The sequence below is a fragment of the Dasypus novemcinctus genome, chromosome 13, assembly GCF_030445035.2.
Source record: "Dasypus novemcinctus isolate mDasNov1 chromosome 13, mDasNov1.1.hap2, whole genome shotgun sequence".
In the NCBI taxonomy this organism is placed as follows: domain Eukaryota; kingdom Metazoa; phylum Chordata; class Mammalia; order Cingulata; family Dasypodidae; genus Dasypus; species Dasypus novemcinctus.
In genome coordinates, this window is record NC_080685.1 from 5,111,154 (window position 1) to 5,138,742 (window position 27,589).

The 27,589-nt window shown below is 41.0% G+C and overlaps 1 protein-coding gene across 24 annotated transcripts in view; it reads left to right on the forward strand.

Annotated features, from left to right (window-relative positions):
* The window catches only part of AKT3 (AKT serine/threonine kinase 3), a 337,190-nt gene that overhangs the window by 60,581 nt on the left and 249,020 nt on the right, over positions 1-27,589 (forward strand). For 4 of the 24 annotated variants that reach the window (XM_058309426.1, XM_071207348.1, XM_058309423.2 and 1 more), the window contains exon 3: positions 18,866-18,927. The exons of the other annotated variants lie outside the window; for them this stretch is intronic. The gene's annotated coding sequence lies outside the window, so the exon portion shown is untranslated. The remainder of the gene's footprint in view (positions 1-18,865; positions 18,928-27,589) is intronic. 24 annotated transcript variants of the gene reach the window in all.

Below are 27,589 nucleotides of genomic sequence, written 5' to 3' on the forward strand. Positions count from 1 at the left end.
TTATCCATGGTCCCGTGAAGATTCATACACTGTATTTGCTTATGTCACTCAGTTTTCATGATGTTGAGTATTTTTTTTGAAGGCTTTATATGCAGGTTTTTGTGTCAGGTGTCCCTCATTATTGATTTGTCTGAGTTTTCCTTATTAGATTTAGGTTAAACCCTTTGTGGTAAGAATACCACAAAGATGATTATGTATACTTGATCAGGAGGTGACTACTGGGTCTATTCTTTGTAAAAGTAGATTTTTCCGTTTATAAATCTGTGGGGTTATAGTTGCCCGAGCTCTTTCCCTGTGTTTTTAACTTGCACTGGTAATACTTGGTTAAATCAATTAATACCTTGTGAGTTGTGTGGAAATTGCTTTTTAATGTCCCCGTATGGAAGCAGGCCCGTGTTTGCCAGGCAGCCTTGCACCCATCCACCAGCCGTCCCAGTGGCCATGCTGTTTCTGTTGAGCTCGGGGTGGGGTGTGAACACTGGTGAGGAGCAGGGCGGGTGGTGACGGGTGCCCCTTTGCTCACGTCCACCCCGTGCGGTACAGCTCCTTCCGCTCAGTGTCCTGTGCTCGTGGGGCCAGCCAGGCAGGCTCTCCACGTCTCTGCCTGGGCCTTTGCCCACGTCACCAGCTCAGCAGCGGTGCAGCCCCTCGGGGTGACGTGGAACTTCTCAGGGGCTTGGAAATGCCGGACCCCGGGGGTCGTGCTGCAATGCCTTCCACTTGTGTCGATTTATAGGGCGCGCTCTGGGGGCTCATCTTCTGCTTCCCTGTCCTCCTCGTCTGAAGAGGGGTCCATAGGATCCTGAGCCTCAGGGCCCCCAGGGGTGGGTAATATCCTCCGGACTTGGACTCGGGCAGCCTGCAGCCCCTCTCTCGAGCTCATCCACACGCCAGGGTTTCTAACTCCCTAGCTCAGCACGGGCTGCCGGCTAAGGAGCCCTTCATCTCGGCAGGTGACGGTGCACGTCCCTCTCTAACTTTAGCTCTCCTTCTGAGCCACGCACAGAGGCCTCACCCTTGTTCTGCCTCGGTAGCCACCGCAAGGCTCCCAGCGGGCCACGCTGCAGCTGCGGCTCTCGGGCAGCCTCCCTTCTTACCCAAGTGCAGCTCCTCTGCTCCCCGCCAGCACAGCCAGTCCACCTGCTGGAGTTCTTAGGGCATCCCTGAACTCTGCCGGTGGCCCCCCTCGTCCAGAGGGCAGCCCCCCTGCCACGTGGGCGTTCTCGGCTGACCCAGCACCTCCCTTCCCTGCGCTCACGCCCGCTGTACGGCGGGCCTTCGGGCTCCTGGCTCGTGGCTCGCCGACTGTTCCAGCCCAGCTCCTGAGGGCCACGCCTGGGGCCGCCGTGGGACCAGCCACTCGGCGCTGAGTCACACGTGGGCTTTATTTGGACTTAGGGACAGCAGAGGGCGTCCAGTGTTGAAACTGCGGGCTGGTCCACAGGGTCTCAGGACAGGGGCGTGCAATGATGAGAGCAGAGCTCCTGCTTGGGCCATGGCGGCATGGGTGGGGTCTGCTGACGTGTCCCGGGAGTGAGGTTGTACTGCTCTGAGGGGTTTTGGCTCACGGTGCCATCCATGCATTGTTCCCCCTCCAGAGGGTCTCGACCTTTAACCTAGGTGGGTCACGCAGGGGCTGTGTGCTGAGGCGCGGACCCGCGCCCCGGGCCGCCCTGTCCTCGGAGGTCCGTGACGGCACACCAGGTGGCATCAGCGTTTGGTGAGCAGCGCCGCGGTCCTCGTGCAGCCCTGTCAGGCAGGTCCTGCTTTACCCTTGTTTTACAGACGAGTCGACAGGGGTGGAGGTGGAGCCACTCGTCCGAGGGCCCCCCGGGCGTAGCGGGCCCAGGGTTCAGCAGGATCCTCGGGCGGGCCCCTCCGCTTCCACTGCTGTGGTTAGGTGAGCTGGCTCAGGGAACATGCCTTAGGGAAGTGAGGCGAGAGCCCTGGAGAGCAGGAACGGGAAAGCAAGGAGAGGGCACTGAAACCTGGAAATAAGGCAGAGTCAGAGCTAACAAGAGAAGAGTGGAGTTTATATGGGGGAGCAGCTGTGGCTCAAGTGGTCGAGACCTGAGCCCCATACGCTCACCTGCACCTCCACATGGGGGGTCCTGGGTTCAGTCCCTGGTGCTTCCTAACAACAAAACAACAAGCAAACAGATGACAAACCAGCTCAGGGGAGTCGACGTGGCTCAGTGGCTGAGCACCGGCTTCACACATCCTAGGTCCCAGGTTCAATCCCTATACCCAGTACCACAAAAAGAAAAAGAAAAAAAGTGTATATACATACATACATACTATATATATAAAGTAGAATTCGTGATTTTGAACTTTTTCCATCAAGAATTTTCCTCATCCTCTTTTAACTAGAAAGAAACATTTTCCTTTTCACTGTTTAATAAATACCAAAAAGTTCTAAGTAGTTTTCTCTTGAATTATCATAAAAGAACATTTATTTAAAATAATTTATGTATGTGTACTCTGTTTTTCAATTTAGGAACATTTTTTTCTTTAACAGGATCAAGACTTTTTTAGAAAAGTTTTTAAAAACCTATCCTAAGTTATTTATGGAATTTTCTCCATGGATTTAATTTTAGGAATTTTGTGGGGCTTTTTCAACACCCCATCTTCAGAACTTCGTTATTCCTCTGTTTCCACATTTCATGTCGATCCAACTTCACTGCTTTTTTCCCATTGTACCTTCTGGAAATTGAGGAATGCTAAAGTGTTTTTCTTCATTCAGTGGTAAGTTCTAAAAATACGAATTTGTTTATTAATAAGTTAGCAATTTATTTTTATCTCTAGTGTGGTTTTTACAACCAAAGCTAAATATGAAATTCTCTAGTATAAATATTCAGTGAAATTAAGCAAAACAAAACAAGCAAAAAAAAATACAGTAAAAAGATAGAATATATGCATTTAATTATATTCTCCAAACGTTAATTAAGGTTCTTTTATGGTCAACTTTTCTGCTTTGTACTTAAGGATAGAAAGATTATTCCCTCCCTCCCATTACCCACTATTTCCCTTCCTTCCTTCCACACCGTCCCCAAACATCATTGAGGGCCTGCTATTTTCAGAGAGGGCACTGCAGGCTCAGGTATACAGAGATGAAGGAGAGAGAAGTAGTACCTGCCCGCAAGAAACTCAGGCCTGTCAAGACATCAGGAGGGAGGAGCAGAACTTAAACAGATGGAGGGAAGCGGACATGGCTCAACGGATAGGGCGTCCGCCTACCACATGGGAGGGCCACGGTTCAAACCCTGGGCCTCCTGACCCGTGTGGAGCTGGCCCATGCGCAGTGCTGATGCGCGCAAGGAGTGCCCTGCCAGGCAGGGGTGTCCCCCGCGTAGGGGAGCCCCACGCACAAGGAGTGCGCCCCACATGGAGAGCTGCCCCACATGAAAAAAGCGCAGCCTGCCTGGGAGTGGCGCCGCACACATGGAGAGCTGACGCAGCAAGATGACGCAACAAAAGAGACACAGATTTTCCATGCCGCTGACAAGAATCCAAGTGGGCACAGAAGAACACACAGTGAATGGACACAGAGAGCAGACAACTGGGGCAGGGGGAGGGGGAGAGAAATAAAAAAAAGATGTTTCCCTATATTTGAAAAAAAACAAAAACAAACAAAAAACAGATGGAGAGGTGCGGTGCGTAACAAAAAGAAAGGTGGCCTTTGGTGCTTGCCAGAGGCAGCTGCGGTGTTAAGGGGGCGAAGCCGTGTGAGCTGCTGGGGGATTGAGGGCTGAGTGAATGGGAAATGAGAAAGTAGGTTTCCACGAAGCTTCTCGTGGTGACGGGCAGTAGGATGGTAGGTTGATACTGTAAGATCAAGTAAGTATATTTTAGAGTGGGGAGATGGGTGTTTGCTGCCTAGAAGTGAGCTGTAGACCTGGTGAGGTGGGGTTCAAAGATGAGAGAGAACATAATAGAACAGATTCCTGAACAAGGTTAGAAAGATGATATTAAGGACATAAGTAGAAAGAAACGTTTTTGCTTTTGCTGTCCTAAGATTTGAATTACATAAGGTAGATTATTAGACATTTGTATGATGCAAAAGTGCTTCTAATAACGTGTGCAGAAATCACTTTTTGAAAGAATTATATTAAAATACATACATTGCCATGTTTTCTGGTATTCTACATGGAAATATTAGAAATTCCTCTTTTATCCGCACTTTTTTTCTCTGTTGTTCGACTCTCCCATCAAAAGCATATGGTAAGAAATGAGAAATGATCTGTTTCATGGGTCATATTCTTCAAATTGCCTTGACAGCCTGAGGGTGCTATATGGGTTATAAACAGCACATTTTCTGTTCTTGTAAATCAATGTCTGAGAATCCCAGGACTCCAGTAGGGGACCTAGAAACCAATGAACTCATGTATTCCACAAACGTTTGTTGCTTTCCTCCCGCGTTCTTGTGTCCATGCTGTGCAGGTGGGGCTAGAACACGACCACGTGCTCCTCCCTCAGCGGGGCCAGCGACAGTACCCACGCTGTTAAATACGCAAGGATTTCATGCAGTGCTGTGGAGGAAGTAAACCATGGCATGTACCAGAGTTACCCTGGCGGAGGAGGAAGGCAGCTTTGCTTAGGGTGATTTTCAAAAGACTCTTTGAAGAGAAAACCTTTGAGCTGAGACCTGAAGAATGAGAAGGAGCCATAGAAAGATTTAGGAGAAGAACGTCAAGCAGAGGGAAGAGCAAGTGCAGCGGCCCTGCGGTGGCAGTGAAACTTACTGGGGCCAAGGAGGAGACTGAGGCCAATGTGGCCAGGGGAGAAAAGGAATTCCAGGGTACTCTCAGGAAAACATACTCTAAAGGTGACAATGAGAGTGAGACCTTAAAATCCTTTTAAGACCGCAGCGAGATCCGAGGAGTTGCATCAGAACCGTTTAGTAAAACAGTCAGGGTTCTAAGAGCTGTAGGAGAGTTTTCCCTCAGCTAGTTAGCAGAAGTCCAACATAGAGAAGGGTGTAGCTCCAAGAGGTCGGTGGATGTGACCTTGTTCTAACGGCATGAAGCTTAGTAAGAATCACAGGAGACCCACGTGTTTTTTAAGTGAAGTGAATCGGCAGAAGCACTGCCAGCTTGGACTGAACGGCACAGAGAATGGTACAAAGTAGAAAGTAGTTGTCAACCCCCACATTTCAGGACGGTGTTACATGGGGTCAGAGGTGGGCGTAGGCTGTATCATTTAGGGCTTGAAAGACCGTGGGGTTTATTCTCCGCACAGGAGGAAGCTACCTATTGGAAATGTTTACGTATGGAGTGACAGCCTGATGGTCCCTTAAAGACAGGAGCTCAGCCCAGCCAGGCTGCTGGCGGTTGCGTCCCCGTGGCCTATTGCTCATTTAGACTGTGACGGGGCCCCCAGGCCAGTGCCCCGAGGTGGCTGAGGTCCAGACAGCTTCGTCAGGGCTTGGACCAAGTGACGGATGGCTTCCACATTTTACATGGATTTATCTCCCCACCAGAGTCATCGTGAGAGAATCAAAAAGCTTAAAAACTTATGAGGATAAAAAGAAGTAGCTAGATGAACATCCACAGCAGGCAAAAGATAGCCGCTAAATTTTAGAAGCTGAAAGCTAATGGATGGGTGGTAACTGCGCTAGAACAGCTGAGAAGGATACTTCGTCCCATGGTACCCAATCAGAAATAGGTCTCCCTTTAATTTGTGATGTGCTTTGCTCTATTTGGGTGGCTACTTACTATTATAATCTCTCCCAGTTCAAGCTGTTAATAGGCTATTTATCGGTGAAGAAATCAGAATTATTAAAATGCAGTTCTTGTTTTCTAATGGTTCTCTTAAATTGTGCATTAGCACCCTTCTAGTTGTGTGAGAAGCAGCATTTCGTAGGAATGGATGGCTAATACTTTTGTGGATGGCAGTGACAATGGGCATGAGTAGAATCCTGGAAAAGAAAATATAAACAATATTCAGCTTAGGAATTCGTTCTAAATTTCATTTATAAAGCAGTTATTTAAAACGTAGTACTTCTTTCTAAAATAATGTGGTAAATGATGATTAGATTCCCAGACCAAACTTTGAAAGACTTTTCATCAGCTCTTAAATGGGCATTGGTGAGCTCTGGGAGACTGAAGTGCTTTGGATAATATTTGCCATAAGAAAATGCTTTCTTTTTGTGATGAAGTGGCTACATACATGGATTTTGAGTCAGAGAGTCTTAAATTCAAATCCTGCTTCTGCCGTATTTCTGCTTGGGTAAATTATTGTTTAGAGTCTCATAAAATGAGATTAGTATTATATAACTCAAAGGGTAGTAGTGATTAGTAAGTGAAATTAAAATAGATAAAGCTCTCAACCCATTTCCTAGACATCATGGGCTCAATAAATGTTAAGTTTCTTTCACTTTTATCCTCCTATGTGGTATGTGGAAAGAAAGGAACATTATTTTTTTGATCCCAAATGCAGGCCAATTGAAGGTATATGAAATTCTTGAAGTGGAATCCCTGTGTTATTTAATTCTTCCTTATTTATTTACAACATGTGTGTTTCTTGGCATTCAATAAGTTTGTCACTGTAATGCTGTAAAAATGCGACTCAGGAGATCTGGGGTCTGGCTGGACTTGTTCTATATACTACCCTGATATACGATATGTGTAAATTACTTCCCTTCTTGGATGTCGTATTCCCGATTTGCAAAATGACAGTGTGCGATTGCATGATTTCTGAAAGTTTATTTCTAATTCATTGTTACGTGATCCAATGAGCTGTGAAGCTAAAGACATCTTTTTGAGACTTGGTTTTATGGGGTGTTAAGTTTGGGTTACATTAAGGGTTATAACTCAGCTTAATGTTTTTGGAGGACTTGAGGTGATTGGAGTATACTGTACTGATAGCTGATGTTTGACTTTATCAGAAAATAGTTCCAGTTATGAAACTTATTTTTGAGTCAAAATATACCAGAAGTGGCCACCGCTTTTCTTCCTACAGGGATAAGTGATCTCTTGGTGCTGCTCACATGAAACCATCACCTTTCATTTTCAGTCATGTGGATTTTACCCTTGGCCTTAGAGACTCCCTTTTTTCCCCAATAGTTGTGGAAATTCTTATTCCTAGGATGATTTGGAGCATGCATGTATGTTTTAAGTCATGTTTAATGTTTGTGAAGCTAACCTTAGCTCAAATGTCACTGTATTCTCTGACACCCAGACTAGATTATGTTATTTGCTTGCAAGGTGTTTTCCCCTTTTCATGGTCTGGATTACATATATATATAATTTCATAATATCTTTTTTCCAGATTAGATGACAGCTCTGTGAGGGCTGTGACCACCTCTCTTTGGCTGACATATCTATAATGCCTGCCACATAATTGGTATTCAGGGCATCCTTTTTGAATGAATGACTAAATTGACATTGTTCCCCCATAGATAATAAATGGTAGAAATACGTTGGTAAATAAAAGCTCAAAATGCTTCCTAGAATTGTGATGTAGCCTTTCATATTACCAGTGAGTTTAAGAGAAGGGATAACAAGGTGGTTGCATAAATAACTTAGTATGGTTTGGGCAAGAACAGTGAACATTCCCTAGTACAGAAGCAACTTTTAAAAACTGTTCGCAGAACCAAGGAACCAGTCTGTCCTTGACTCTTATATTAAGTGTTTCAGAACCTGTTTCCTTAAATCTTTCTTCTTGAGTAATACACATTTTGACTTGATGAAAGGTGTATTCTGTTAATGTTTGGTCTTCATAAACAAAAAGCCTACCTAAATTTGCTAAAAAAAAGAAAAACTTTCTGATTTTTACTAATTCCATTTTTTTCTAAAGCTACCAGTTTCCTTTCAAGTGTGTTAACACTTTGACATGAGCTCTGCTGTATTAGTAGATAACCGTGTTGATTCATTAGGCGCAAAGCTGCTGAGTGGAGCCTGGAGGGGCGCAGTGTGTCCTTCACCCCACCCAATGGCAGGATGTTTTTCTTCCTTTCCTCCCTCTTGAGTGAAGGGGACTGGAATAAAATGACTCCCTTTACTTAGGTTCCTCTGACTTTTTTAGGAGAGAAGAAAAAAGATTTCTTCACCTTTTGCTTCTCCTTTCTCTTAACTTTTGTCATTAATGTAGAGTGTATGCTTCTCATCCATTGTTCATACTGTAACATACATTCTGAATAACAACTCCTATGTTACTTTATAGTTTCTACAAAGCCACTTTATTTTACTTAATTCTCTGTTTTGAGTAATATAATCTATTGCTCAAAGGCATATGAGTCAGAGTCGTTTTCAGGGATGTTGAATTTTTAGGATGGACTTAGATTTGGAAGCCAAGAGAAATATGCTCCATCCACTGGAGTTGGGAGAGTAGCTGTGCTCACATGAAGTGTGTAAATAATTTTTATAATAAATCTCGGGTGATCCTTAGTATTTTAGAAGAGCTTTTAGAATTTGATCATAGTATGTTGCTCCTACTAATGCACAAAGCTTGTGAATAATTGTTTCAGCATACGTTGTTTCTTTGTCTCTTGCCATGCAAGGTACTGCAGATTTGCAAAGATTGATAAGAATTCTCCCTGCCTCAAGGATCTAGACCATCTGTGTACCGTTTCCCAAAATGTGCATCATTTATAGGTGGGTGTTCCTTCAAAAGAGAGCTCTGTCATTGAGAAAATTTGGGAACTACTTGGACTAAACAAGTTAAATAAGTTTCTTTAATGTAGAATTCTCAAAAGTGGGTATCATGGGGGTACAAAAGTATACAAAATGCAATTGTGTACATCATTCCAAAAAAACCAATTATACATTGCGAAGTTTTTCACTCCTTGACACAACATTTCTTTTTTTCTCATGAAACTTCTGGAGTGGGACTGAATGGAGGGGAGGCTGAGAGCGAGAATGGGTGTAACCTGTTCAAGAGGAAGATGACTACTGTGTCACGGTGCATGCCTTGGCAAACGGACGGTTCTTATCTGGCCTATACCCTAGTGCCGTCTTAAAAATCTAGCATTTGCTGCAGAACCTTGTTTCGTCTTTCCTGCCGCCTCAGCCTCATTGCGCGCACTTACCCCTGCCACTGCTCGTCGCAGTGCCCTTTTTCTTCCGTCGGTGGAGCGTGTGCTCTCTGCGAGGCTTCTTGTGCTCCTCCTGGCTCAGCGCTGGGAGGGCTCTTCCCACGCAGTTCTCAGTCAGGAGGTCCTTCTACCAGCCGAGTAGGCTCGCCTCTCCTCCTCGCCTCTGCCTCGCAGCACTCACACCGTGTGACGCTTGTCCGTGCTCTTTATTGGTTACCTATCCTGTTAAGCGTCTAAGTTCAATGCAGGAGAGCTGCGTGGTTTGCTGCTCTGATCCCAGAACCTGGAAGCGTGCCTGCACTATGGAAGGCACTGAACAGATACTTGTTGAGTAAAAAATTACTAGTGAGCTTGAGCTTGTACATGTTTTCCTTGTATTTATTTAGTGGTGCTATTTCTTATTTTGCTGATTTTTTGTGTCATTTGTGTATTCACTGAATGGAATCTTGGTTTATCTTATCAATTTGTATAAATTCTTTTTTTAATCTTTTCGGCTACAAGTATTGGTTGTCTATTATCTATCATTATAATTTGGTTAAAATATTTCGTTGTAGAATATTCAAAGAGAAAAGCATGAATAATAATAAATAAGCACCCAAGTACCCATCCCCTAGCTTTGTCATATTTTAGCATTTGATCCTCCTTTTTTCTTTATTGAACATTACATATACACTTGAAGCTTGTGCATCCCTCCCAAATCTTACTCCCTCTCCTTTTCTCTACTTACCCAGAGGTATACCAAGCTCAGGGTTTAGGTTTTTCATGCATTTATATTTTTACATTTTTTTCCCTGTGCATTAATGCATATATAAACAATAGAACAATAGAAATAGGCTGTTTTCAAACTTGAATACCATCCTTTGCAACCTTTTTTCCTCAGCGGTATGTTCTTAAGATTTATTTATATTGCCCCTCAGAGCTCTGATTTCTTTGTTTTTACTGCTCTGTGGTATTGCATGAAGAAACCACGCTTTATTGAACTTTATTCTGCTGAGCGCCTCTTGGTGGTTGCCAGGCTTTTCCCTCTTGTAAACAGGGTGCAGTGAATAGGTTTTGTACATGTCCTGGTATATACACAAAATATTTCTTCTAGGATTTCTAACGGAGAGTGGAAAATTGTGAGGTCATAGAATGTGCCCTCCCTTTATCTTTACCACATTTTGTCATGTTGCTTTCTAAAGTTGGTATAACAGAGTTATTTCTCCATGTCTTTGCCATCACTTTGTTTTGCTAAACATTATTTTTTATCATTCTGGTGTTTAAGATATGGTATTTAGTGTTTAAAATTTGTGTTTCCCTGGTTAATAGTGAGGTTTGTTTTCATATGTTTATTGGCCGTTTAATTTTTTTGTAAATTGCTTTTTCTATCCTTCATTGTGTTCCCTGACCCCTCAGTTTTTTTTTTCACCCCGCCCCCCCATGGCTTGCTTGCTGTCTGCTCTCGGTGTCCATTTGCTGCGCGCTCTTCTGCGTTTTTTACTTGTCTCCCTTTTTGTTGCGTTATCTTGCTGAGTTGCCTCTCCACAGTGCTTGCGGGCTGAGTGACACCCCGCGGCACTTGCAGGCCAGCCCGCCTTCACAAGGAGGCCCCGGGACACAAACCCAGAGCCTCCCATATGGTAGGCGGGAGCCCAACCAATGGAGCCACAGCCGCTTCCCCTCACTTTTTTATATTAGGTGATTTGTCTTTCTCTTATTGATTTGTTGGAATTCATTGACTATTTTGGATTTTAGTCATTTTTTATTTGCATGGCACAGATCTTTCACTTTGTACTTACCCTTTTAATTATCTTTGTGCTGGTTTTCCCTTTACAAAATTTTTTGTTTTAATAGAGATAAATTTACTGGTCTTTTCCTTTATGGTTTTTCTTTTTAGATCCTATTTAAGAATCTCCTTCCCTGCACTGAGGTTATAAAGATAGTCTCTTTATTATCTATTGCCACAGAACAAATTACAACCCACAACTAGTTGCTTAAATAAACATTTATTATCTCTCAGTTTTTGTGGATCAGGACTGTGGGAGCAACTTGGCTGAGTGTTCTGGTCTGGCCTCTTGTGAGGCTGCGGTCAAGATGTTTGTTTGGGCTGCAGCCCTCTCAGAGTTTGGGGCGAGAGGATTTGCTTTCACAGACAGCCCCTCAGGTGGCTGACGTCCGTGCTGTCGGTGGACAGGAAGCCTCTGTGCCTGGCCACGTGGCCCTTTGCTCGGGTGCTGGACTGCCTTGGGGATGTGCAGGCTGGCTTTCCCCAGAGGAGGCGGGCCACAGGACGGCGCGGAACACGCTCCCTCTGACCCCGTCGTGGGCGTCAGACACTGCCGCTCAGCCTGATCACTGGGGAAGGCGCGTGCACAGGGGCTTGAGCTCCCGCGAGCCAGGAGCAGGGGGCCGTCTGGAGGTTAGCTCCAGAGTCGGATTAGGGCTCTAATCCATTTGGAATTGTGTGTGTGCAGTTTTAGGAATGGAATCTAACCTTATTGTTCCTATGAAGGAATTATAATTGTCCCAATCCTATTTATTGACTCATCCATCATTTATTTCCCCATTTCCCCCCACTTTAATGCTAGCCCTGTCATTTTTCAGTGTTCTGTATGTGTGTGTCTGTTTCTGGGTTTTCTGTTCTCCTTTAGGCCATTTTTCTATTGCCATGTCTCTGCCACTTCACAGGTCTTGATTTCTATAGGGAAAATCTCTGTTTTCTTTTTTCCTTCTTCATGATTGGCTTCACTTTTATCTCCAAAGGGTCCTTATATATCCATTAAGAGGGTAATGGTTAAAAAAATGCGTCTCAATTTTAGAATCTGTTTTTCATGTGCCATGAAAAATCCTGTTGTGAAATTTGTTTATTTTAAGGAATATATAAATGTAACCTTTCCTTTTTCATTAAAAAAGTAATAGATGCTCATTAAAGATTTGTGAAATACAAAAAAGTAGGGAAAAAATCTTGAAAAAATTATGCATAGCACCCAAATATCACCATTGTTGTGGCATTTAGGAAGCTGTACAGATTTGATTTGGTAAAAATTAAATTTCTACAGCAAAAGGCCTTGTATATTGGGAAAAATAAGGGTTAACATTCTTAGTATACACTGTGTTTCTATAAATCATCAAGAAACAGATAAACGACCAGTGGACATCAGTTGATGGACATTTTGATTGTTTAGCTGTCCTTTTTTTTTTAATGAAAATATTTGTAGCCTTATTATTTTTATTTTTTTTCGTATGAATAATTATGGCTTTTTATACATTGCTAAGTTAATTTAAATAGTGTGCCACTTGTTAACCCTCTCGTCTACAAGACATCAGGGTAACCATAGTATTGCTGTCTTAGAAGCATTGCTAATTTGATGTATAAAATATTCAGTTTTGGTTTTAACTTGTAGTTTTTCTAATATTTTTCCTTTACAGAAGTGTATTTCCTCCTTTAGAATTTTCTCTTCATATTCTTTGTATATTTATCCTACTTACTTTTTACTTTTATAGGTTATATTTATGATAAACATATTAATGTTTTGTCACCATTTCTGTAAATAATCTTCCCGAATCTGCTTATCATTTATCATTGGATTTTATATACTTCTGGGTTGTTTTTGGCCATAGAGAATTCTTTTTTTTTTAATTGGCTTTTGATTTTGGCTTGCAGGTTTATTTTTTAACCTAAAGAATTTTAAAATTTGCATATAGGCAAATCTGTTCTCTGCCTTCTTCCTTCTTCCCCCTTCTTTTATCTGTCTCCTTGATGTCTGCTTTTGCTTTCAATCAGATAATTCTTCCTACTCTAGATGGCTTGATAGATATTTGGTTCTATTTTATACTCTTTAAAAATGTTTTTTTTTTTTTAATGACAATGTTAATTTTGTTCACAAATCAGTGACTTTGGCAGGGTTTGGTGGGGACATCTCTGTTCTTCCCAGACCAGTTGGGGTAGCCTGAGGGCAGGGCCTGGATCTTCTGAAGACTCTTCTCTCATTTATAGATATAGATATGTATTTTTAAGGGAGGCACCAGGAATTGAACCCGAAACCTTGTACAGGGGAAGTCGACGCTTCAAACCACTGAGCTACACCAGTTTCCTAAAATGATTTGTTTTTAAATTTTTAAAAATATTTACTCTTAAAGATTAAAATTTTATTTTATGCATAGTTGATCAAAATTGATCAACTATATTGCAGTGTCCAATATATTGCAGAAAAATCTGACAAGATAATTAACTAAAATATAAAACTAAATTAATTAAAGCAATATTAGTACTCATGCAAAAATAGAATGTATCAGGACAGCATAGGAAGAAACCAGGAAGTAATGAAGGCTAAAGGAAGGTAAGAATAGAAGAATTAAGAATAAAGGAAAGATAAATTTTGAGTTGATCAAAAGTGACTTTTCTCCCTCAGTGTGTGAACCACGTATCCAAAATTTTAAAAATTTTATTGTAAAATTGATCTTTCTGGTTGTACAATTCTGTGAATTTTAAAATGTCTAGATTTGTGTAAATATCACTGTAGTCAGGATAAAGAATAGTTCCTTCACCCAAAAAACTCCATCATGTTATCCTTTTGTAGTCTTACTCGACTCCTGACTCTTAACCCCTGCCAGCCACTGATTTGTTCATGACTGTAGTTCTGTCTTTTTGAGAAGTAATCTTTCCATTATTTTTAAAGTTTTTATCTTGGCATAATGTCAGACCTACAGAAGAGTTAAAAGAATTACAAAGATTTCCATATACCCATTCCTCAGATGTTAACGTTTTCCCTCATTCTCTCTCTTCTCCTTTCCTCCCTTTGTTCCACCCTCTCTTTATATATGTACTTCAAATACGTTGTTTATATAGCAAGATTTTTAAACCTATTTATGTTAAAATCATTTTATCAGAAGGATTGGAGAGTAAATTGCAGGTGCGATGCCCCCTTTACCACTGAAGACTGTAGGTGTATGGGTTTCCTAAAACCAGGACTGTATCTTACATATTTAAAAAACAGGTGTCAAAAGGGAGTTAACATCTACGCCCTGCAGTTATCCAGATGTTGCCAATGATGGCCTTTAGAGCCCTCCCCTGCCCAAAATCTGGATCATTAGGTGTTGAGTTCATTTGTCCTTCTAATCTTCTTTAATCAGGATGCAGATGGTACTGATTTTGCCGATTCGGGTGATGTTCATTTTAATGACTTGATTTTTGTGGGATTAATGAAGTTTCTTCTCCATTGTAAATTTATTACTTCCTTTGTAATTAATAAGAACCTTGTAGTATAGTTGTTTAGTTACTCCTCAAACTTTGACCTGTTAGTTTCAGCAAATGTATGGTTCTTGTTAGAATTGGTTATTAATGAATAATGGTGATTTTCCAATTCTGTCATTCTTATTTCATCTTTTAGTTGACTTTTTACTATAACGAGGATATTTCTTGCTCCTTCATGAATTCTATCTTATTCATTTTGTTATAATTTTTTATCATTATTTATTTTGAAATGCTTTTTATTTATTTTGAAATTATCCTTAATTTAGCCCATAGAAACTCCTTCAGAGTAGCTCCAGTATTCTTTTAATATGTTCCCATCAATTTTTGAAGATTGTCTTACTTTGTAGCACAAGATATTATTCTAGGCTCTTCATAGACTTTCTCTATCACAGTGTAGAATCATTTCTCCAGGGACTTCTGGTTCCTTTTAGTGGAGAATAATACTATTTTTCCTTTCTTCTTAATTCTTCTATTCTTACCTTCCTTTAGTCTTCATTACTGCATGGTTTCTTCCTATGCTGTCCTGATCCATTCTATTTTGCTTTGATTAATTTAGTTTTATATTTTAGTTAATTATCTTGTCAGATTTTTCTGCAATATATTTGACACTGGAGAGCAATCCTTCTTTCTTGCTTGTCCTCTAGGATTCAATACTCTCCTGTTTTTTCTTGATCTCTTTGTTCATATCATTATCCTTTTAGATTTTTTTTTTTTAATTTTTAAAATTTTTTTTTATTTTTTATTTTTTAAAGATTTTATTTATTTATTTAATTTCCCCCCCTCCCCTGGTTGTCTGTTCTTGGTGTCTCTTTGCTGCGTCTTGTTTCTTTGTCCGCTTCTGTTGTCGTCAGCGGCACGGGAAGTGTGAGCGGCGCCATTCCTGGGCAGGCTGCTTTCTTTTCATGCTGGGCGGCTTTCCTCATGGGCGCACTCCTTGCGTGTGGGGCTCCCCCACGCGGGGGACACCCTTGCGTGGCACGGCACTCCTTGCGCGCATCAGCACTGCGCATGGCCAGCTCCACACGGGTCAAGAAGGCCCGGGGTTTGAACCGCGGACCTCCCATATGGTAGACGGACACCCTAACCACTGGGCCAAAGTCCGTTTCCCTAGATTTCTTTACCTTCATTAGGTTTTTGTTTTTTAAAAAATATTTATTTCCCCTCACCCCCTTGTTGTTTACATTTGCTATGTCTGTTGTGTGCTTGTCTTATTTTTAGGGGCATTGGGAACCGAATCCGGGACCTCTGCTGTAGGAGGAAGCACCTAATCGCTTGAGCCACCTTTGCTCCTTGCTTTGTTGTGTCGCTCATTATGTTTTCCTCCTTGTGTCTCTTGTTGTATCAGCTTGCTGCGCCAGCCCATCGTGCCTGCCTGTCACCTCACCTCTCATGTGGTAGGCAGGAGCTCATTCACTTAAGCCACATCCTTTTCCCTTCATTAGGTTTTTAAAGGGTAGACCTCCCCAGGAGTCTGCTTTTAAGGGGTAGACTTCTACAGGAGTCGCCCTTGCTCTGGGGAACCAGGCACTGTCAAAGGTCAGATATTGTTGGATGAGTGTATATTGATTTCATCCTTCTGGAGGCAATTTGGCAAAATATATCAAAGTTGCAAAAGCTGTTCCCACTTCTGTGAGTGTACCCTGAAGGTACACGTATGCATGTCCATAATGATGTGTGCAGGGTTATTCAGATGAGTATTGTTTGTAATGCCAGAAGATTTGAAGATTATCCACAGTAATCTGAAAAGTTTACTAACATATTCTTCCTTCTCTCTACTTATATTTGTATGAAACTAGATTTTCTTCACATATGCCAACCAAAACAACATACTGCTGAAGAGGGGAGCAAAACCCAAACCTCCATCAGTAAGAGATTGGGATCAGCTAAGTAAATTATGGTAGGGCAATACAATGGAATATTATAGTTGAAAATTAATAGGAAGTGATGCATTTATATTGAAAAATCACAGGAAAAAAGGGAAAGAGCAATGTGAGAACATGTTAGACAAACTTTTTGTGTAAAAGAGGAGGAAGTAAGAGTATACAGTTGTATTTGCTTATATTGGCAAAGGAACTCTGCAAGGAAGAACTGCAAATGAATACTCTGCCCAGGGAAGCAGGTTCTGAACTGGGCAGTCGATAGGGGTGGGGGTGAGGTGTGTCACAGCATACCTTTTCAGTTTGTTTGATTTTTGACATGTGAATGCATTACCTGTTTAATTAAAATTTAAAACTAGTTCCCACTATAACTTAACTTGGTTTTGACACAGTGTGAGTTAATATTTTGTAGTTCTGAATCACTAGCCTGTGGATTATGTTCCCTATCACAGTACGTAAAGCCCTCTGTCATTTCATCCTCGTACTGAGCCACCGTCAGCCTCAGAGTGTACGTTCTAGCACCTTCACGTTCCTTGTCGTTCCCCTCACGCTCGGCACTATTTCGTATTTGTGTTTGTTTTACCTATGTCTTCTTCACATTCGTCTTGTAAGAATGAGTTGGTGTCATCTTCCCTGGGAAACTGTCCTGAGCCTCTGCAGGCTGTTAGGGAGCCTCTCGTAATAGTAGTCAGTGTTGATGTTTGTTATTGCTCTTTTCATATTGCATCGTAGCGACCAGCTCCTCTGCAGCGCCGGGACAGCGACACTCAGATTTGCTTTAATGGGTTTTCTTTGATGCCTGCCTGCAGGGTAGGAGCCATCCCTCAAATCGCCCATAGTCTTGACTGGACACAGACATGCCGGAATGCGACGTAAGACAGAGGGCAGTGAGTGGGATAGTGGGCACGTGGAAAGGGTATACTTCCAAAAGAAGTCCTTGGCACGGGTCCTGAAGACAGGCCAGAGGCCCCGTGGAGACGCTGTGACGGGGCCTGATCAGGAGCAGCAAGTAACCTGGTATAGCTTCAGCATAGCGGACTCATGACTCAAGGTGAACTGGGGAGAGAAGGAGAAACGGGGACAGATTGTGGGAAGGATAGCATTCCAGTCTAAGGAATTTAAATATTACCTCGTCGGCAGAGTGGGCCTGTCAGATATTTTTGAACAGGGAATCAGCATGATCGGATCTGTGCTTGGGTTCTTTGTATATGATATGAAAGAGGAAGAGATGAGAGTCAGGGGCACTTATTAAGATATTTTATACTGTAAACTGTAGTGTTGACTGTGGGCTTAAAAAAGGAACAGACAGCCACATTTTCAAACTGCATGTTTTTGTCCATATCGTCCCTTCAACCTAGAACTCTCTCTCATTACAACAGTGAGATTCTACTCATCTTTAAAAAGGCATTCTGCTAGAATACTCTGAAAGTATTCCCTGATAACTTCCTTCCAATTGTAATTAACTGTACCCTGTTCTGACTGCATTTCATTTATATTTCTTTTATGACTTTTCTTATACTCTACCTCATCTTATTGGTGTTGCTGTAATCGCCCCCAGAATTAACTACCCCCCTCCTGGCAATGCCTGCGTTACTTCATTTGATCCCTTCATATAACACTTATCACACTGTGTTATTGTTTCATGTTTTTTCTGTTTAACTCATTGAAGGTTTCTCGAGAGCCAGACCTCAAGGAACTTACATTCTGGCAGCCCTTCTCTGGCAGTCCGTGTGTTTTGTCTGTACTGTGTAATTAGGTATGAGTTCTTAAGAGCAACCTTATTTTTATCCTTTGCACTTGGCCCTGTCAGTGATATGTGTTCGGCACTCAGTAATGTAAGATATATTGGTGGAACAGTGTTGGTGAAAAGCCAGGTTTAAATCCTGGCTCTCGCTGTAGCCTGGGTCCACTGTGGAGGGGTTATTTAACCTACCTAATCAATGTTCTCATCTGTGAGGTGGGAAATAATAGTGCACCTACCTTGTAGGGTGGTTATGAGAATTAAATATTTTGTGGAAAACACTCAGCATAGAAGTGCCGTATTTATTTAACCTGCTGTTATCATCATTATCATTATTTATTTGGGCTTGGCATGAATTTTGCTTATGGAGTAATAGGGAAAATTAGAAGTAATTTGGTGGTTTTGATCTTCTCTGATTGAGAGTATGTGATGACATTAATTGAAGGAAGTGGATGAAGAAGAATGGGCTTCGTGGGGGGCTGAAAGATGCTTTGTTCACTAAATCAGGAAAGATGGAGAAGATGGCTGTGAAGGCCATAGCGCTATAGAAATAGATACATAGAGCATAGCTACACTAAGAGTAGGAGACCCTTGAATGTTCTTCATAGATATGTAACCTGTAAAATGCAGTTCTTAATTTGTTTTCTTTCAAATCTTTTCTTTTCTCTGATTTCGTTGATAAGATGGCGTTTTACGTGAGCCTGGAAAGCAGTATTGTCACTTATTAATAGATTTTTATATATAGATGATACTAATTCATTTTGCTGGATATTGAGAAGTTCTATTTTAAACATTTTGTGTCTTAGATATTTTTATAAAAAGTTTAAAATTGGGGTAAAATCTATTCCTACTCTAGGTTTTGGGTTTAGATGTTCTTCTAAATTAGTGAATAAAGGATTAATTTATTAACCTTTCTAAGGTACTAAGAATACCTGATTCTTTCACTCTTGGCAATAACTGTCTCCACATTTACTTTATAGAGCCCTCTTTGGTGGAGCCCACAGGAGGAGAGGAAGCACAGGATTCATAAGATGGCGGGCGGGTGAGTGACTGAGAATTTGGGCGGAGACTTGGGGAAAAAAGTGTCAGTGGTTGCTCCTTAACAAGAGGAATAAAATTTGAAGTATAAATTTGGACATTGCACTGTCTTGATGTCTATCAAGACAATGTAATGGCTTTGAGGTTTCTTCTTTATGTTAGTTTTATTAATAACTTATGGCATAGCTATCATGCCATCTGTACTATGATTTTATCAAAATTCACACAGTGACTTGGCATGCATGGGGAAATGTATAACAAACCATATATCCTAAAGTAGATTTTCATGTCTTTGGTGATAGTGGCCAAAGATACAGTATTAAATTGCAATTTGGGGTTTTTCTTTTTTGTTTTTAATAACGTACTTTTTAATCTTTATGATAAATAATATTCTTTTTCTCTTTCTAAAGAATAAATAGTATTTTAATTATAATAAGCAGACAGATGAACTTCCTGAACCACAGAAATCAAACTTGAGAGAGAAGAAATAAGAAAAATCATAGGGAAACAGCCTCTAATTAGTATTAACAGTCATCAAGTGATAAACATTTTTTGTGTGTGTGCCCAAGATCAACTTTGTTATAGTATATATTATATAAATTTAAAGTTGTGATTTTATACAACAAAATCAGTATTGCAAGAAGATAATATAAACAAAAGAAAAAGGCATTAAGTCATATTCATGAAAGGACTATGAGACAAGGAGTAGAGTCTAAAAAAATGGAACTTATAAAAAAAAAGTCTGTGGGGTCTGAATCTGTGGCAAGTGCTTGTATTTCTCAATATAAAAATAAATTGGTGTGCTGGTTTTTACTGATGAATTTATGATGCAGAATGGTTATTCTTTTAGATGGGACTGATTATAAGTAATTGCATAAAGTAAAAAAAGTTTGTCTTTAGGACCATTGTACTGTTTTTTTCTTGTGCCTTCAGCCTCCTCATTTAGTCATCATCTTTAGACCATTCTCTTACAAAGGGTCCCTATTACCTTTGGGCCTTTACAGGTTACTTCCAAAAAGAAGAATTGACACACTGAAGTATTGGTGGATTATTTAACATTTAATTGGGGCTCTCAGAGATCCAGACATTAACTTATGGTAAAATTTCAAACATTTGATACCCGTTGGGGGAGATATTTTTAATATAGAGAGATTTTAGACCCTGTGTCTTAAGTCACAACCTGTTGCCAGGTAGGAGGGAATTAACATTATTATTTATGTTATGTGCTGGTGTCTGAGTATTTGTGTTCCTATGTACAGTGTCGCTTGCTTATTGTAGTTTGCTTGTGAGACAGGCTTAGATTTTACAGAAGAGCAAGATGAAGACGGCGAGATGCAGTGCCCTTCCTAAGGTCACAGTGGGGGCACATCTGAAAGTCACAGCGTCGACACTGTAAGACCTTTGCCTTCATCGCTAGACCCGTATTTCACTGTTTCGTTTTGTTTTTTTTTAACACATTCTTCTTTTTGATGAACATAAAGCTCTCTTTACTTCCCCCAAGAAATCCTTGCATGCCTCTGTTGAGATGTTTTCCCCTGTGCCTTTGTGCACTGCCACGTGTACTGTGCTGCTTGTGGCCCTTAGTCTCAGTGGAACCTTTTGGTGTGGTTTTGGCTGGCAGTATAGAAACGCCTTATTGGCAGTGATGGTAGACAAGTGCAACATTCAGTTTTCAATATTTTGAGTTTGTGTGTATGTGTATTTGTTAGCAGACTGGCCAGCTTTGAAATTTGTGCTTAGAGTAAGGAAGTATTGGCGAGTTATGTGTGAACTGTAATGTTTGGGAATTATCATAGAAAGAATTAACAAATTTCTTGTTATTGACACTTTTGAACAGATGTATTCAGTATTACAGTTTGAAAATGTTCATTCAACAAAGAGCTATAAAGTGCTTACCATGTGCCAGGGCTATGCTAGATTCTACGCTGAAAACAACACTGAAAACACATGTTCTCTGCCCTCAATGAGATGATGGTTTAGAAGGGAAACAAACATGTAATTTAACTATTAGAATATACTAGAATACTTAGAGAGGTTTGTAGAAGGAAGAGTGGGGGCCCTGGGAAAGGAATAGATAATTGTGTTTGGGTGATTCAGGGAAAGATTCCTAGAAGTTGTAGTTTGAAGTAAAGCACAAATATTTTCTTGACTATGAGAAAATTCATGGCTGCCTTATACATTTTATAGTCTGCTCGTAAGTTATGTATTTTTATGTGTACACACATTATTTCCCTCACATGTACAAAGAAATGCAGTATGAGGCTTGGGCACCACCTTTCCCCTTTCTTACATCATACTTAATCATGTGTGTCACCCCTACTCTACCCCCCTCTATCTTCTTGAAGGTTTCTCTTATTGCTGAACATGTGTTTTCCTTTGCTTTTCTGCTTTCTGGCTCATCCATTGTACTGGTCTTTGGAAGGAGGCAGACTCACTTCTGGGAGGGAAAGGAAAGTCAAATTAGTGCTGTCAGGGAGGGAGGGCTCACGATGGTGATGGGAACGGTGAAGCAAGCAGGGTGGTGGAGTAAGCATCTGATCACTTACCATTTTTACTGTCACATAAGCTGTTTTCTTCTATTAAGAAAAATCTGAGAGAAGCGGATATGGCTCGAGTGATAAGACCTCCACCTACCATATGGGGGGACCCAGGTTCAAGCCCTGGGGCCTCCTGGTGAAAAAAGAAGAGAAAGCCTGTCTGCATAGTGAGCCAGTGCCCGTGTGGTGAGCCGAGTGGTTGTGTGAGTGCCTGCGTGGCGAGCCGAGTGCCTGCACAGCAAGCCAAGTGCCCATGCTGTGAGCCAGTGCCCGCCCAAGTGAGTCACGTAGCAAGATGATGATGCAACAAAAGAGAGACGAAGGGAGAGTCAGGGTGAAGCGCAGCAGAGACCAGGAACTGAGGTGGTGCAGTTGACGGGGAACCTCTCTCCCCATCAGAGGTCCCCAGGTTTGAATCCCAGTGAATCCTAGAGGAGAAAGACAGGAAGAGGAGACAAAAAGAGGAACAGATAGAGAAGATCACACAGCGAATGGACGCAGACAGCAAAAACAGCAGGGAGGGGGAAGGAAGGAAAACAGAAAGAATAATCTGAGCATATTTTCTGGTGCTTTTTTGGCCATTTGTTTTTCCTCTTTGGCCAACATGCATATGATAAGATGTTCAACACCACTAGCCGTTGGAGAAATGCAGATCAAAACTACAATGTGGTATCATTTCACACGCTTATAGAATGGCCATTATTAAAAACACAGAAAACTACAAGTGCTGGTGAGGATGTAGAGAAATGGGAACACTCGTTCACTGTTGGTGGGAATGTAGCATGGTGCAGCCTCTGTGGAAGACAGTTTGGTGGTTCCTCAGGAAGCTAATATAGAACTGCCATATAACCCAGCAGTCCATACTCAGAAGAATGGAAAAGCAGGGATGCAAACTGATATTTGCACACTGATGTTCACAGCAGCATTACTCACAATAGCTAAAAGATGGAAACAACCCAAGTGTTTACCAACTGAAGAAAGGAAAAACAAAATGTGGTATATACATACAGTGGAATACTATGCTGCTGTAAGAAGAAATGAAGTCTTGGAGGCATATAACTATGTGGATGAACCTTGACGGTATTATGTTGAGTGAAATAAACCAGGCACAAGAGGACAAATATTGAGTGGTCTCATTAATATGAACTAAATACAATGAGTAAACTGATGAAGTTAAGATCTAGAAATAGAATGAGAAGGGAGAGCTGATGCTTAATGTATGTAGAATTTTCAATTAGCTTGACTGTAAAAGTGTGGTGGATGAGGATTGTGGGTAATAATACAAATACAAGAATGTTTTTCTATGAAATAGAACAAGTGTACGTCACTATTACATGGTATTAAGAATACAGTGATATGTGGCAGTTTGATATTGTTTACGAATTCCACAAATAGATATAGCGTTATATTTGTAAAGTGGTCTGTTCCTCTGGGTATATTATATTGTATTGGATTCAGAGGTTTCACTCTTGCTTGATTGTTATGATTAAGGTTTTGGTTGGGCCACATCAGTAGGACGTTGAGTCCCTGCCCCTGTGGTGAGCTGGGGCTCACAGAGAGAACCACACCACAGAGCAGAGCATGGAGTTTTAATGCTGGAGCCCCAGAAAGTAAATACAGAGAGAAGCAGACATGTGAGGAAAGAGAGAAGGCTCCATTAGGCAGGGCAGAGGCCCTAGGAAGAGAGACGAGCTCTTTGCCCTGACAGTCTACAGCTGGCCTTGTGGAGAGAGCAGAGCAGCTGAACCCAGAGAGAAACGAGCCAGGGAGAGAGATGAGACTTATCCCAGCCTACAGCTGATATTGGAAGAACCTGGGACCAGGAGCCTTGAGAGGAAGAGGAAGCCTGAACCCTGGCAGACGTCGGCAGCCATCTCGCTCCAACACATGGCAATAGACGTTGGTGAGGGAAGTAACTTAAACTTTATGGCCTAGTAACTGTAAGCTTCTACCCTAAATACCCTTTATAAAAGCCACGAGATTTCTGGTATTTTGCATCAGCACCCCGTTGTCTGACTAATACGGTGATATATGGGAAAATACAACTAATATAATTTATGGACTATGGTTAACAGTAATATTGTTATATTCTTGCGTCAGTGACAAAGAAGGCACTCTATCAGTGCCAAGGGTCAACAATAGTGGGGCGCAAGGGGTGTGGGATTCTTCCTTTCAGATTAATGAAAATGTTCTAAAGTTGACTGAGGTGATGGCAGAGCACAACTCTGTGTTGAAACCGAGAGCCCCTGAGTGTACACTTTGGATGGATTGTACAAGACGTGGGACTGTATCCCGCAGTGAACCCTGTGGTGAGTGGTGAACTCTGGTTGACAGAACAAATATGAGAACGTTCTCTCACGAATACATGGTGTTAATAATCGGGTGGTGTGTGGAAAAAATACACCAATTACAAGCTACGGACAGCAGTAATATTTTGAGTCTCTTCTTTCATCATGTGCAACAAATGTTCCTCAGCAAAGCAAGGAGTATCTTCAAGTGCAGGCAAAACAGTTCCATTTCCCTGCCCCATAAGAGCTACCTCCCTTCTCAGCCTGAAGCATTCAGAGTGGATGTGGTCCCAGATCCCTCAAGACTGAGGAGTGAACCAAAATAAGGGGAGAGGGTAACCACTGACTAAAGCAGATTCATTGTTATTGTAGTTACCTTGCATTAAATGAGTAACTTGTAACACTGATACTATCTTCTTACAGGCCTCGGTTTCCTTGTTTAATGAGTAGTGGAATAGTAGAGTTCTCTCCCATGCCAAGGTGTTTCTCAGCTCCAAAATCCTGTCATTTTATTTTGACAGGATTGTTTATTCAAATACGACTCTTTAGCGAGTGCGTCCCACAGGCCAGGCCCTGTGCTGGGTGCAGTGGAAAAGACATATGGAGGATAAACATATTGGTGAATGGGATAGAATTGAGAATCCAGAAATAAACTCCTACATCTGTGGTTAATTGATTTTTGACAAGGATGCTGAGACCATTCAATGGGAAAGAATGTTCTTTTCACCAAATGATTCTGGGACAATTTGTGTATCCACATGCAAAAGAATGAATTTGGAAGCTACCTCACACTCTATGCAAAATTAACTCTCAGTGAATCAAAGACCTATTTAAGAGTTAAACCTATGAAACTTTTAGAGGAACATATAGATAGAAATCCTCATTAGATTGATACCAAAAGCACAAGCAAGCACAGGAAAAATAAACTGGTCTTCAAAATTAAAAACCTTTTGCTTCAAAGGGTACAGTCATGAAAGTGAAAAGATGATCCACAGAATGGGAGAAAATTTTGCAAATCATATATCTGATACAGATTTAGTATCCAGGGCATATGAAGGACTTATCCAACTCAATAAAAATACAGATAACCCAATTAAAAAGTGGATAAACTATATGCATAGAAATTTCCCCAAAGAAGATGTACAAATGTCCAGTAATGCATGAAAAGATGCTCTATATCGTTAGCTATCAGGGAAATGCAAATTAAAATCACAATGAGATACAACGTCACAGTCATTAGGATGACTATAATGAAAACAACAGATAATAGCAATTATTGGTGAAAAGGTAAAGCAGTTGGAACCCTCATACACTGCTGGTAGGATTCTATGATGATGGTGCAACTGCTTTGAAAAACAGTCTGTCGTTTCCTCCAAGTTAAACACAGTGACTGTGATGACCCAGCAGTTCCATTTCTAGGTATTACTCAACAGGATTGAAAACATGTTCTACAAAAACGTGTACTGAACCTTCATAGCAGCATTATTCACACTTGCCAAAAGGTGGAAACAACCCAAATGTCCATTAACTGTTCAATGGTTAAAAATATGGTATATCCATAAAATGGAGTATTATTCAGCCCGAAGAGTAACAAAAAATGGATAAAATGCTAGTTCGTGAATTAATCGAAAGCACCCAGATACAACACGCCACATTTTGTGCGATTCCAGTTCCTAATCCAGAACAGGCCAGTCCAGGAGATGGAAAGAAGGTGGTCAAGGTAGCCAGAGGCGGGGGTCAGGGGACCGGCAGTCACTGTGTGGGTTCAGGTTTCCTTTCAGGGGGGTGAAAATGTTGAAATTAGTGATGATGATTGCTAAAATGAACCTTTTATAGTAGAGAAAGAAGGTCGTCGTCTGGAGGATGCACTAAGACTCTCTGTACTCCTCTGTGGGGTTAGGGGCAGACGATGGGGATAATCATATTTAAATGGAAACCTGAAGAATGAATTGGCAGTATCTAGGTGAAAAGAGGGATAGCAATGGAAATGAGGAAACAGAAAAGGATAGATTAGAGTGAACAGCTTAAAGCTCTAACGGGATAAACTTCTACCTCTCTTGCTGTGTAAGATTGTCAAAGATTTTTGCCTTAAGTAAATTAAAGGTCTAGTCATGGATTACCAAAACAACATAATAATGTTTATTATAAAAATTTGCATATCTCCTGGGGAAGATGGGACATTTATTTTTCATAATTTGATTCTAAGTATTTTTAAGTTTCAGTTATGGCAGGTTTTTTTTTTTTTAAAGGAAGTAACTGGGTATTGAACCGAGGACCTCATACATGGAAGCAAGTGTTCAGTGAGCTACATCTGCTCCCAGGGTATAGTGTTTCGTGGGGTGTTTTTTGTTTTTTTTTTTTTTTTTTTTGTGAAACCAGTGCTAAAATTAAAAATTTGTTTATGCAAGACTTTTTTCTCTCCTCTGTTCATATATTTTATAAGGCAAATTTCTAACCTTCCATTCTATAGAGTTCTACTTTTTTCATTTCTTCTGACAGTTTGAGGTTAAGTTTGGATTCTTGTAAACATTGTTTACTGTCAATATAAACCGAAATACTTATTTCTATGATAGGTGATAAAAAAGATTATACTAAGTATTAAAAAAGATTATATTAAGAAAAAATGGCAAACATGTATAAAAGAGAAAATAGTAGAATCAAGTCCCATGTAGCCATTGCCAGCTTTGAAATTGATCAGTTTGTGGTCAGGCTTATTCAGCTACTACTCCTTCACTCCTGGATTATTTTGAAAGCAAATCTCAGATGTCAAATCATGCCATATGTGCTATTTATTTTTAAATGATAAGAATTATTTTACTTTTAGACATACTCTATTGAGTATGTTTTTTAATGAAAATATTAAAGTTTTAATCTATAAATGGGAATGAATAGTTTACCTTGGTACTTTTTTTTATACTTTTTAATTGACTTACACATTTTTTCTAATAAACAATAGGTTTGGTTGCGGCCATGTATTCGTCCCTAAACTCACTGTTGTGATTGAATTAGGGTTGAGTAGGACTTAAACACGAGAAAGCCGTCTGCACAGCCATCAGCGACCTCCTTTTACCCTATGCAGGACCTTCCTCCGCATTTGCCTTTGGGTGGGCCTGTGTTGTTTACTGCTGTGAAATGATAACGTGTTCTCTTGGTTTCTCACTCCTTTCTTGAAATCCCTTGGCTTCCTTGGTAGTTGACTTTCTTGATTTGCTCGCTGCATCTGAGTGCCCTTTTGCGGACACCCCTTCTTGGAGACCCGTGCATGTAGTTCCGTTCCATCCTTGCCCTGTGCTGGGCTGCGCCTGCCCTCTGTGCAGACTCCAGGCACTCTCTCGAGCTGTCAGGGGTCGCCAGTCTTGTCTGAATATGACTGAATCCCAAACGTTCATTAAACTCTCGAATGGACCTCTTTTTAGTATTCTAGTTGACTATTTAAAACATTCCAAGATATTCAAAACCGAGTCTCCTTCTTCCTCATTAATACTGATTCCCCTTCATCTTTCCTCTGCTGACAAAACAGTAGATGACTTCTTCAGATCCGCGGACTAGAAATATTCATGACTTCCTCTCCCATCAGTCCCGTCCGCACGTGCTGCTACCTTATGCTATTAATTCTTCCTTCAAAATATGGCACTTATTTGCATTTTCATTATTTCTGCCAATTCTAGACAGTTTCTTCCTCTAGGAAATTTTTCCTAACTATTTCTAGGCTCAGCTTAAGTGTCTTTCTCTGTGTTGCCATAAATCCCAGCATTTCCAGAGTTAGGATGATTTCTGTGTCTCTCCCTCATTAGAATACAAACTCTTATACAATTCCACAAAATTAAAAGTAGGGTTTTTC